The following is an 11,022-nucleotide window of genomic DNA, read 5'->3' on the forward strand; positions in this document are numbered from 1 at the left end:
GTATGTATGTGAATGGTTTGGTAGGTTTCTTGGGCCAAGGATGTGTCCTTAAATTTTTATAAATGTGGTAAAAAGGAAGAAGGAAATAATTTATGAAATGTGATATTTAATTCTGAGTCTTTTTGCTAAAAATGTGGTTCATGGACCAGCAACATCATCATCACTTGCTTGCTTGTTAAAAATGCAAATTCTTAGGCCACACTTCTTACTGAATCAATATCTGCATTTTAACAATATGCACATATATGTACATATATTTTTATGTACATGAAAGTTTGAGAAATGACCCCCAAAGTGGACTACAAAATTAAAATAATAAAATTCTTATTTATTATTACGTCTCATACTCTTACCATTTATATATTATATATAAGTAAATTTTATAATGTATTATTTATATTATTATAGTAGTACAAATCTATTACTATTGGGGATATATTCACAAACTATTTTTAATTGACAGAAATATATGATTAAAAATTTTTGGAGACCACCACTTAGAAAGTTGCAACTCTGCCATGCAAGTCCTTGGAAAGAGGAATAAAAGAGGAAAGAACAAAACCTAGAATATTCTAATATTCTGGAGTACTGTCAAGGTTAGTCTATTATCCTAAGGTCATGGGGACTAATTATTACATCCATGACTTAATCAAAATCCTCATAAAGCCATGCAGGAAACTTCTTTATATAAATTGTTCCCCTATGGTTTATAATTTTCTTTTAATACCTGATCTTGGAGCACACAAGCAAGCCGGATTCACAAATCAATGCTTATAGAACTATTGAGTGATAAAGAACAAAGCAAATTCTGAATTCTGCATAATCTTTTCTTAGACTGATAAATGGAGCCATAGCCATCCATTTAAACTTCCTCACATGGCATTAATTTTTTCTGAGTGAACAATGAATTGCAAATACCATGGGTCATTAATAACCTGATAAATATTCCCTCCTCTAGGAACAAGGAAATTTGTGCTAAGGTAGATCTCGTTTCTGAGATATATTCCTCCTATGTAATTAGTGACACTGTGACTCCACCACCTAGGCCAAAAGTCAGTTTCTTCCTTCCTTCCTTGCTTCTTCTGTTCTTCCTTTCTTTCTCCCTTTTAGTTCCCTTTGTTGCATAATTCAGGTTATGGGTGACTCCCATTGACAGAAATATAAAGAAAAATCAGCCAGTGGCTCTTGGAAAGCTCCTATTAATAATATTTAACTTGAGAACTACCTGAGGATTAGATAATAGGCATTTTAAAGTAATATTTAAATTGATTGCTTTCATTTATCTGCATGTGGCCCTTGGGAAAAATTCAAATGACAAGTCCTGGGTCAAACAATTTTCTTTTCAGACTTTGTCCTCAAGCTGCTCAAGAATGCAAGCTTACAGCACAAAGAAACCACATTTATAAGGTTGCCTCTGTTATCCCTTCCAATTTACCCGTAGTGAGCTTTACTCCGACAGAAGTCCATCTGGGTCCACACATGAATCTTGTTTATGAAAGCTTCCTTTCGGCTTTTCAATCGCTGTTAGTAAATCTCTTTGGAAGGCATCCAGGATTGCCCCAACTCATATTAAAATCCAGTTTTTAGTAAATTATGTTATAGTGAATGTTGTGAGCACTTGAGTGCTTCAATTATGTGAAATTTCTTCAAAAAATATGAAATGAGCAAATAGGTGATTGGCCTTTGAATGTTAAAGTATAACAGGCAGAGCAATACATAGGAAGAACACAGAATTTGGAGTCAAAATTGGCTGTCCAATAACCTAGGACAAGTTACTTAATCTCTTTCAGCCTTATCTATAAAATGGGGACATGTTTATTTACTTTATAGAGCTGCAGTGATAAATGAGATAAATACAAAAAGTTCTTGCTAGCGTGCTAGGAACATAGAAACTACTGTGGGTGAGGTAAAATTTTTCCTCTATCTTTCCAGGGTCTCTGATTGGATGTAGGAATTAAATCAACATAAAAAAAATGAAGAAGAGAAAAGCATAGATATTTGATTTTGTAATTCTTACACGTACATAGGTGCCTCCACAAGAAAAATGAAGACCCAAGGAAGTAGTTAGGGCTGAAAGCTTCTATACTAAAGTGGACAAAGAGTAGTAAATTGTGCAAATGTCACAAGACAAAGGGGTTTGAGTTACCACAGTTAATTGTGAGGAACTGCTAAATAGATAAGGATTAGTTTAACACAAATTGTACAGATTTCTCTCAGGCTTGACTTCCCATCTCTAGTGATAAGAATGTCTTCCTTCCTCCTGGTATAGGGAGGGTGCCGATCTCATGGGAAGTTTATCTTCTGCTTTCAGGAAGAAAAGGGAAGGTCAGAGTACTGTTTTTGCATCTGCTGTTTTTCGAGTGCTTTAACCCAAAATAATCAAAATGCCAAAGTAGCATACTTTGGGGTGTCATGCTCTGAACCCTGATGCTATTCAAATAGTTTAGTCTAAAAGCTATTAAAAACAAACAAGCAAGGTGTATATAGGGGATCCACAAGTGCCTAGAGCAGGGTGATGGAATCCAAGCTTGGTTAAAAAAAAAAGAAGAAGAAAAGACAATTCTACACAGGGTGGACAGTGGACAGTGGCCTAGATAAGGTGTCAGAACCCAAACACAATGAGGACGTGTCCACATGGGCAGAAGCGGGGAGGTGTTACAGCCAGTGCATGAATTTTGAGAGCCCAAGTCAGGTAAAGAAAGCATCCCCTATGGATGGGTGGTGTGTGGAGTCACACAGTGCAGCCACAGTGGAGCGAGGAGGAAGCTCATGTTGGTGGAGCCCAGAAAGTGCTTTCATAGCCTGAGCAGGGTAAGGAGGGCATCTGTGATGGGGGTGGAGGGGTGGTGACCAAGAGAGATTGGTTACACACAAGGGATTGATCAAATAAATAAATATATCAAGAGTAATAGGAGCCAGGTTGATCACTGTCAGATAGGAAAAGTACAAATATGGAAAAGAGGAAAATCATAATGATCCTTGTGATGTTCACTTGGAACTAGAGATATTAGCATGCATGGTGGTTCACAATATAAATATGGATAGATAAAGAGATAAGTGGATAGATAAATGTGTGTATGCATTCTATGGTTTGAATGTGCCCCCTCAAAAATTCAGATGTTGCCAGTGTGATTATTTAAGAGGTGGGATCTCTAAGTAGTGATCCTTCATGAATGAGATTAAGGTCTCTTTTTTTGTAAAAGGAGCCTTCACACATCAGGCTAGCTTGCCCTTCTGCTTTCTGCCATGTGAGGACAAGACAAGAAGGCCTTTACCAGACCAGATGCCAGAGCCTGCTGGTGTCTCCAGAACCATGAGAAATAAATTTCTATTTTTTATAAATTACCCAGGCTGTGATATTCTGTTATAGCTTATAGCAGCACAGACTAGGACAATGTGCACAAATACACATCTCTACACTACACACACACACACACACACACACACACATATTCTTTAGTTCTGTTCACTAAGAACACCAACATCCCAATAGTTATGAGGACACTTAGCAACCATCCCAATAGTTATGAGGACACTTAGCAACCACCCAAATGGGTGGTTTATTCCTCATATTCTTCTCCATTGAAAGAAAGCAGGGCTGCTTGGATTAATGACTGGTTCTAGAGCTGAGACATGAAAAATACAAGGACCTAGAATACCTTTTGACAGGAAGTAAGGAAGTCCTCAGATAATTATTGGCTATGTCAAAAGGACACAGAAACCAGACTGCAAGGGTTTCCCTGGCCAAATCTGAGGAAACTGTTTTCTTCTTAATAAAACAGAAGCCAGGAGTTTATAAGGATATAAATTAATTAATTAATTAAAAGTTTGATGAGGAATGGGATATTTACATAGTTGCATTGTATTTCCCCACAGAATACTTACTGATTTCAAAAAGTAAATGAGTTACTTTCCAATGAAAAAAACTGGTGGATATCACCTTAATCGAATGATCACGGTTGACATAATCAATAAAGGGACAAAGCAAAATTCTCTTCCACCAGCTGACAGACTGCAATGAAAAGAACACAGCAACTCGTCTGTGATATTCCTGTGAAGAAGGCATAATCTAAGTCTAATCATGAGGAAACATCAGATAAAGACACATTGAGGACTATTTTATGAAATAACTGCCCTGTAAACATCAAAATCATCAAGGGAAGACTGAAGATCTATTCCCAAAAGAAGAACAGAAAGACACGGCAACTTAATGCAATGTTTTGTTCTGAACTGAATCATTTTTGCCATAAAGGTCTTTACTGAAACAATTGACAAAACTTGAATGTGATCTGCAGATTAGAAGGTAGTAATGTATCAGTGATAACTTCCCTGATTTTGATGAGTGCATTTTGTGGTTCTACAGAATATCCTTGTTTGTAGGGAATACACACTAACTTACTGGTGATGGGGTGGGAGGAGATAAGACATCATGTTGGCAACTTGCCTCAAATGGTTCAGAACAAAATATTCCTGGTAATGTCTCTGCAAATTTTCTGTAGCTTGAGATTGTTAAAAACAAAACAAAAGACTAATTTCTGGTCCTTCAAAGATAAAAACCAAATTCTGAAACATGATTCCCAATGAAGATTTCCATCTTTTAGCCACTTTTTTTTTGGAGACAGAATTAGCATTTGGAACTTCTTGGTCTTTCTCTGTCTTCCCCTCTTACCATAACTCTCTTTATTACTCTCCTTAGCAAGTTGGACTGCAAGATCCTAGGGTATTTACCTTCTTGATACTCTGTTTCATGGCCCTCTATATTTAGAAGTACCTTTCATGCTTACAAATTGGGAATTACACAATACATTTCACCAGTAGACTGCATGCGAGAAATCTGTGTTATATGTAGCCAAGTGCACAATATGATGTTGAGTGTTCAAAATCCAAATATTTGAGAGGCAAAGAATAGTAACAAAAATCTTAAAGGTTGAGTAAGATCCTATTTAGACCATAATATAAGCTCCTTGAAAGCTTTGTTTACCTTTCACTCATTAATGCATACAATAGTGGTTGGCACAAAATATAGGTGCTCAATAATTGTTTGTTGAATGAACGTACTAATGAATAAATTCACTTAGCCTTTCTGAATGTAAGCTTTTATAACTAGTAGACTAGAATAGATTGTCTATGAAATAAGTTCTACTTCTAAATCTTAATTATTTATGACCTCTGATATTGCAGCTAGGATTTATATTATCCCACCAGGCATTAAGAAGAAGCTTGTCTACCTCAATTTGAACTCATGTCCTTAACTAAGACTAAGAGTCTAATAAACACAATTCATAAGCTAGCTATAGTTTTTAATGAGTCATTTTGAATTCTCTGAGCTACACTTTACTTTGCTCAGGGTTCTTCAGCATGTAGAGGAGATTGGCTTAGATTTTTGAAGGCTTTTTTTTTTTCTACTATGAAATGTTGATTCTATGATACTTTGCAGATATAGAGCAAAAGCCACTGAAATTGTGAATTTGGAACAAAATTACCTCATCATTAAAACTATTCCAAGGAAGAACCTGACTTAAAAATACAGAAAGTGATAGAATAATCCTTCAAAACAACTGCAAGGATAAAAATATATTCACTTGCCTTAATTGACCAGATTGACATGTATCCCTTAGAGCACTGTGGAGTTACAGTTGTTTATCATACATAGAGGCACTAACTGTAGGAGATGCACAGCAATTACCCCATTGGTAATGGCAATGGTTGTGTTAGAATAAGATGGCAACAGAGTAAGAGTCAAATTATATGGGCTAATTATGATCCTACTTTCTAGAATATGTGAGAGATGGTTCAACAACTCTTGAAGAGCTCTAAGCTTGTGTACAAAAGAAAATACTAAAATAATGTCAATGTGAGTTCAACTTTTTAGCTCTAAAAATAGCTGCTCTGCCAAGTTTTTCTTATATCACTATTCCGATACAGGAAATGAGAATATCCATATATCCAATCAGCTTTTATTAAGCTCTAATTATGGCGTAGCCACTGTGTGAGACTCCAGCTATATAGAGTATAAAGACTCAACTTCTCTTAATTATGTTTTCCCAGAGGTACTCTGAAAGGCAAGGACTTGGGTGCAGACAGTATTTGGAAAGTGATTCCAGGAAGCACAAGTAGAAAGCTGGGGAAAGTGACACAGTAAGTTAGAAAAGCCAGTGAGTGTGTATTTATGAATAGGTTATGGCTGTAGGCAGCTGGTACTCAGTCCTACTGGAGACACTTGGAAGAATCACATCTAACTGCAGTTCCTAACCCCAGGGCCACTGCCCAGAACTGGTCCACAGCCTGTTAGGAACCTGGCCACACATCACTTCCTGAGCTCCACTCTACCCGCCCCTTGTCCCTGGAAAAATTGTCTTCCATGAAACTGGTCCCTGATGCCAAAAATGTTGAGGGACCCTGGATGTAGAAAATACTTCAGAATTGTCCCTCTAAGGAACAAAAGAGCTGAATCTGGCATATTTTCTTTCCAAACATGACCACAACAATATCCTCTATCCTGAATACTCTTCTTACCATGTGACTTTGAGACTCATCTACTCAAGAACTTGGGTCTACATTCCCACCCCTTAAATATGGGTGAACTTGAGACACTAGTGGAAGTGGTGCTATGTGACTTCAGAGACCGAGAGATAAAGGGCAATACAGCTTCTCCTAGTTTCTCTTTGGATGCTCACTCCTAGAACACATGTCGTGAGGAAGCCCAAATTTCATGGGAATTATACATGCAGATGTCCTAGCCATTAGACCCAGATGAGGACCCAGCTATGCCAGATCTGACTGCCAGAAAAGTGAGTGAACAAGCCTTCTGATGCATCCCACCTTCAGTCATCCAGCCACCCCAAGCCTTTGCATCTTCTCTAATGAGTCCTAAACATCATGGAGCAGATACAAGCTGTCCTTGCTTTATTCTTTCCAAATTCCTGACTCACAGAATTTGTGAGTTCTCTGGTAAAATCGACATTGTTGCATGGCTCTAAGTTTGGGGTACTTTGTTACACAGCAGTAGATAAACAGACCTGGACATTTATCCACCAATATGCAGCCCTCATTAGTCATGAAATATTAAGTCTCTAGGACATTTAGGCTGTCCTGCACTGGGCAAGTTCCAGCAGGTAGACAATTACAGAGATTTAGGCACTTGAATTGGGAAGCTGTCAGAGTGTGTACAGTCCCTGCTCCGTGAAGCTGCAGGTGATTGCTGAGGTAGACTGAGGACACAGGAGCAGAGCAACCCAGCATATATATCACCTGTGGTCAAAGAGATTGTATTATAGAGTGGATGATGAACATGTAACCTGACAAGGTGTAATATGCTAAACCCAATGATAAAGTTAGCATAGGCTCTCTGGAAGCTCAAAGGAAAGCCTCTTACACCAGACCTCAAGATATGGGAAAAGTTTCCAAAAAGAACAACTAAGTGAGTCTTTCAGTCTCCCCTGCATCAGGACCTGGGGAGGAGAAGTTAGTAACTTCTCCAATATTCCAAACTCCTTTGGAGAAAAATAATTTTATAAAGATATCAGCTTTTAGGACAGCATTATGTTGGCCTACAAATAAAACCTTGGTAGGTTACAATTAAGTATATGATGACTACTGGCTTCCTTTTCTCAGAGAACAGTATCTCAGTCTGCATGGAATTGATTTCATGACTTGACTATCCTTAAAATGGAGAGGGATGTTTTTGATTTTTTAGTGAGTAAGTGAAGACAATATGCTCTCTCATAGTATATTTTATAAATTCCATCTTAGTCCAAATGCTATCATTTTCCAACAAAATAAACAAATAAATAAAGATAGAGAAAGGGAAACAGAAAAATGTCATTATTCTCTGGCTCTCCATCTAAATATGATGGTTTTATTAAGCACTACTTTCTTTAACTAAAATTCTAATGTCCCATATACTAGTTTTTTCTGATAATTTCTACAATGCTAAATGAACTCTTCTGTTCTTATGTCTTCATGTGAATACATGTTTAATCTGTTTTTGGTCTGTTTTTAGTAAACTTTTTATTAAAGTATAACATACAGAGAAGTACATAAATCATTGCAGCTCAATGACTTTTCACAAATTATATACACTTATGTAACCAACAGCCAGATCAAGGAACAGAATATGACCAGCACTCTGGAAACTCCTCCTGTGCCCTCTACCAGGCACTACTTCTTCGAAGGTAACTCCTTCCTTGATGTCAAGCTATAGGTTTGAATTTCCTGCTTTGAGCTCTATACTAATGGAAACATACAATATGTGTTCATTTGGGTCTCACTCCTTTCACTTACAGTTACCGCAATGAGGGAGATTCATCTGTCTAGTCCAGAGTTACCAGACTTCGATTGTTTGATTTATAACCACCATTTATTAAATTTTTATTTCACTAGAAAAATTAAGAGGACCATGATTATCATCTGACATCCTGACATTCTGCTTCCAATTGAGGAGAGCTTTTACTAGGAAAAAAAAAAAAAAAGATGAATTAAAAAAAAAAAACAAAAAACAAATGAAAGACAAAGAGAGGAAAAAAAAAAAACTTTCCGAAATGTACTGCATTACAGTTAATGTTTCCTCTGCAAGTTTGGCAAGGGTGGAGGAAGGAGAGTGTATTGCCATTCAGAGGACTTTGTCCTCAGATGCCCTAGTTTTGTAGCTGAGCAATTCCTATTGTAAGGTAGAATTAATGCTGTTTTATGGTTTCTGTGTATGACACCATATTAGAAATGTAAAAGCTTGAGCTTAAACTCCAAGTACAACCAGTGAGGTTTATTTGCTTGCATTATCATAGTTTGGGTTCATCTCTATTAGGGCTGGGAATTTGGGGCCATGATGAGGGGGAAGCTCCTTCGTGGTATGGAGCATGCGAGTGCCTCTTAAAAAAGTTGGTGCAGAAAGATAACATTAATTTAATTATCTTATTAGTAAGTTCTACCACAATGTAGTAAAACTGGAGAATCTTCATCTTCCCTGCTCAGAAAGCAGACACATGCTGAGTTGAGCCTGTCTCAACAGGAGCAATAAACTATTTTAGAGTGTGCAGACAACTGAAAAAGCAATCCCTCCAGGAAATCGACTGCCTCAGAAGAATGTGGGCAACCATTTGCCAAAGAGGTGCAAACAAGACCCTAGTTTATTAACAAACTGGGTAAGAGGACAGGCCTAGTAGCTCTGGCCAAGTTTCATTATCTTTGTGTTTTCCTAAATTCTTTGCAAATGAACGCCAGCTAACTGTATCCTCTGTGTGTATCTAAAGTATGATATAATGTTCTGGAAAGCTGGAGATCTCTTGGACTGGTTTATTAGAGGGAGCTAAAAGACAAGTAGGAAATTGAATTGCTCATTTTTATGTTGGTCAAACTGCTCCTGATTATCATATTTAATATTTGCTGCCTTATTTTGAGTCAGTTATTAACAAAATTGAGTAGTTTTATGAGAAATTGACAATAATAATACTGAGAGGCCTTGAGATGTCCAGTAATGGTCACTAACATTTGTTATGCACTTACAGTATTCCAGACCTTCTCCACTGATGAGTGTGCTTAAATCTCCAGCATCCAATGTGGTGGTTACTATTATTATACCTATAGCCTCACACATAAGAAACTGAGACTTACAGAGACCAACTTGCCAAAGCTCACATAGCTGGTTGAACTGGCTATGAATCTGAAGTGGTCCGACTCCAGGACCATGGCATGTGAACAACACATGCCACATGCCCTATAGTTGGAGCCTATGACTATAATATGGGAATACAATTGCACTTGCCTCATGGGGTTCTTGAAATACTTAAATGAATTGATCTTTATAAAGGGCTGACCAGACATCTTGACTATAATCAAGCCCTCCATAAATGTTGGCTACTATTATTATTAACAGAGTAACAGTGAAAAATTGATTAACGTGGAAAAGCTAGTGGGAACATGACAGTGGTCTTACGTGAAATAACATTTCTGCAGGTTATGAGCAAGATAGCAGAGAGCATGGTATGGAGGGAAGGACATTGCATCAGGCAGAGTACTACCGTTCCTTCTTATAACTGACTTTTGGCAAGTCACTTAACTTCCCTGAATGTTTTTCTGTATCTCCATGATGGAAACAATAATTGCTACCTTTCAGAATCTGTATGAAGCAAATGTAAAAAGTGCTCTAAAAATATCTGGCACATAATGGAAATCTTGCAGAGGTTAATTTTCTTCCCAACAACCTCTGTGACTTTGGACTACAGGATGGAATTGTGATCAACCAGAGGAAGTTCAGATTTGGTCCAAAAACTATTATCTGTACTGGGCTTCCTCAAGAGAAAGTGCTGGCTCATTGTGAAAGTTGACTAAGAACAGTGTTTCAGATAAAGGATAAGCCGGGTGAACTATTTGACCCCATCTCCTTTAACTAACACAGAACCAAGAAATGCTCATACAGACTTACAGAAAGTTCCCACAGAATCACTCAAGCCACAAGCGGTTTTTAATAATTCCATTAACTTTGTCTGTAGCAAACACTAGTGACTGGAAAAGGTGCTGCAAACACATAGATCCTATTGTCTACTTCTGGCTCTCTTTTTGTCTGAGCTTTGTTTCTCTGTAATGTGAGGTGGTGCTGGTCTGTGTTGGTTTACTTAGTGACAGAGTTTAGGATGATGCTTTATTAAAATAATTTTTAAGCTATCTGTTCATTCTACAATTTTCTCTTTTTCAAACCATAGGCCAGGGACTTTGCATTATTTTTTTATTTTTATTTTTTGCTGAGCAAAAAGTGTGAAGAACAGGAAACAGTGTAATGACTTTGATGGTAGTGTTAAGGAAAAAATTATTCATGACCCTTGCTAAAGTTGATGAGGAAGACTTTATTCAAGTGGGGCTACGACAGTGGTGTTTTATAGTAGGCTAGAGAGAGTCAAGTTCAACTCCAAATGCCACAAGGACAAGCAGATATTTACAGCCAAGGAGCAGAGTAGAGGTCAGATGATAGAAACATCAGCAGTATAGGGGATTCTGACTAAACCAGCTTGACAGTGTCATTGCTGCAGG

This window comes from Microcebus murinus, chromosome 1 (assembly GCF_040939455.1).
Source record: "Microcebus murinus isolate Inina chromosome 1, M.murinus_Inina_mat1.0, whole genome shotgun sequence".
Taxonomy (NCBI): Eukaryota; Metazoa; Chordata; class Mammalia; order Primates; family Cheirogaleidae; genus Microcebus; species Microcebus murinus.